We start from the raw sequence: 3020 nt of genomic DNA, 5'->3' as shown, positions 1-3020 counted from the left end.
TGAGACAGAGTCTGGCTCTGTTGCCCGGGCTAGAGTGCCGTGGCGTCAGCCTAGCTCACAGCAACCTCAAACTCCTTGGCTCAAGCAATCCTCCTGCCTCAGCCTCCCGGGTAGCTGGGACTACAGGCACACGCCACCATGCCCAGCTAATTTTTTCTATTTTTAGTTGTTTGGCCAATTTCTTTCTATTTTAAGTAGAGCTCTTGCTCAGGCTGTCTCGAACTCCTGAGCTCAAACGATCCGCCCGCCTCGGCCTCCCATTGATCATATTTTTATATATCTCATGACTATTAGGTTTCTTCCTTTGTATATTGACTGATGAAATGCCTTGTTCATCATTATATTGGAATGATTATTATTGATTTCCAGATGCTTCTTTTGTATTATCAATAATAAGCCCTTACATATTTTAGATGTTTAAATATATTCTCACCAGTAATATATCTTTTATTTAATTTGTTATAAATTCGTTCCTTTAGTTGATTGAAGGGTATTTTATTAATCTTTTCCTTTTTTTCTCTTTTTGTGCCTTTTAAAAAAAATTCCATACCTACTATTGTCAGGGAAAAATGTTTTCCTATGCTTTCTTCTGAATATTTTAAAAATCAGAAATATGTCACTTTCTTTATATGTAAAAAAGGAGATTGTTATACCCATTTGATGAGAGTATTGTGAGACTTAATAAAAATTAATGCCCACCAGTTTTTACTCAGAGCCCTGCACTCACGTGGCATATTTTCAAGAAATGTTAGTTACCTTTTCATTCTGTTATCTACAGATCCCGAATAGCAAGAATTAATTCCAAGTTGCAGGGAATTTGGAGTAAAGAATCTGAGAGCAGTTTGGGGAGAGGTGAATTAGAAAGATTTAATATGAATACAAATTTGAATTCTCCCCTCTGCCTCCATCAAATCTCAGGGTCTCGAAATAATAGACATGGTTCAGTATCCTTGTACCAAAGAGAAAGAAAACATATTCAATTTATAAGACGCTCACTAACCAAGGAAATCCTGGAGCTGAATATTTCCAAGACAGAAGTAAATTTGTCATTGGAATCTAGGAAATTTGCTGACAAGTATATCTAATTTAAGAGAATTTTACATGCACTATAAGCTCAAACTGAGTGAAAGGGAAGTAAGGATCTGGGAAATTTGGGGATTAAAGACTTGATTCAAAAGGGCTGAGAGACAGTAGGGAGAGTCTTAACACCTAGAAGCAAGTACTAGAGATGAACTTTCAGCTAACAAATGTGAAGCTACTTAATTTCCCTTTCATTTTGAAATGACAGGGGAAGTTTATTTTATACTAGCATAGATATAAGGGGAGAGTAAATATTTCTGTCATACGGTCGAATGAGTTTTATCCTTACTAGTAAAAGTGATCATTAATATTCACCCTACACCACCATCATTTGAGTAGGGAGTCACATGATTCTGACTTGTGTTTCTAATATATTAGTTATAAATCTTTCAGTAGAGCTTTTAAAAGAAATAGACAACATTCCTTGTCACATTGAAATAAATCTATTTTTGAAGTTTTTATTTTCTTTTTGAAGGATGGCTTTTTCTGCCATTTCCTCATTAAATTTTTTTTTTTTTTTACTTAAGTTAGCTGAGATTCAATTTCTGGTGTTCTGATGTCACTGAAAACATTTATCATACATAATTCATCAAATATTAAGATAAAGTATATAATTACAGAAGATGCAAAATGTAAACACAATTTAAAAACAGTATAGAGAAATTAGGTGGAAGGACAAAACTCATTTCTACAGTAAATTTCTGTAGTTTTGGAATTTTTTGTTTGTTTGTTTACAGAATGAGAATATAAGGCCGTCATCCCATCTGCAGATACAGCCCCTCTCAGCGTCTGAGCCAGTGTAAATAAATCCTGAAAGAATATTCAGAACATCATCCATACTGAAGGCAGGAAATAAAACTAGTTCCACTGCTTTTAGATCTGCTATCCAGAGACTCTGGGTCATCAGATTCTCAGTACACAAAGTACTGTACTCCTTTCTTATTGAATGTTTCTACTGCGCCCAGAGTTGGGTTTCCTTCCCAATTCATGATTTAACTATAATTTCTCTATCTAGTCTGAAAATATGAGGGACAAATTCTTGTCTAGATGATGCTTATTTTCCTCTTTTTTGAAGGGTGACTCTTTACTATGCTTCTGAATACTGTCTGAGCTCTAATGTAACTAGACCTGAACCAACCAGCTTCAGAAAAATCCACTGACTTTCTGAACATCTCTCTTCTATCTACCCTTCTCCTTTTATCTCTCTTGTAAGGTGTCCACACACCAGATCACTTTTGTTAATGTTCAGGCCAACCTGAGGCCTTAGTATGTTCTTGATCATTATTGGTTTATGCCAAGGTAAAATATGTCCTCAGATATAATTCTCATGTCCCAAGGCTTGCATGATATTTTTTATACAGTTTTCCTTCACTGTTTTTTTTCATTATGTTAAATCATTTCATTTATTTTGTTTTCTCCTTTACCTACAAGTTTCACTGGAGACAGATGTCTGACTATATTTAGAACATATTTATGGTGAGCCAACTCAAAAATACATTTCTGAAGCATTTTCTCCAAAGTTAATTGTGTGATCACTCTTCCCAAATCATTTCACTTCAATTGATCTTAAGTCATTTTTTAGGGTACAGTGGAATTTAGATACTAATTCAAATTAAGTTAATATTTAAAACATACAAATGGATTCTACTTTTAATAATGGTAGTCTAGATAACTTTTGCTAACTTTCCCAGTGAGGACAACTTGAAAATAAAAAAAGAATAAAAGTAAATGTGTGCGAAGGTCTCAGAGAGCTATCATGATAATAAAGGATAAATGGGTCAGATTCCAGCAGAGAAGAGGCCCAAGGAAGTGTATCCAGCGTTAGAGCTCTTTTTTTCCCCGCAACGGCATTTGCTGACTCTGGATGGCTTAGAAAATGAATGACTAAACAGTCTTTTTGACTACCTAAAACAGCTGGGAGTATAAATACTGGAATCCAA

The sequence above is a fragment of the Propithecus coquereli genome, unplaced genomic scaffold (assembly GCF_000956105.1).
Source record: "Propithecus coquereli isolate 6110/MARCELLA unplaced genomic scaffold, Pcoq_1.0 Scaffold17, whole genome shotgun sequence".
NCBI lineage: Eukaryota > Metazoa > Chordata > Mammalia > Primates > Indriidae > Propithecus > Propithecus coquereli.
The sequence above is the reverse complement of the archived record's forward strand: the minus strand, read 5'-3'. Positions refer to the sequence as shown.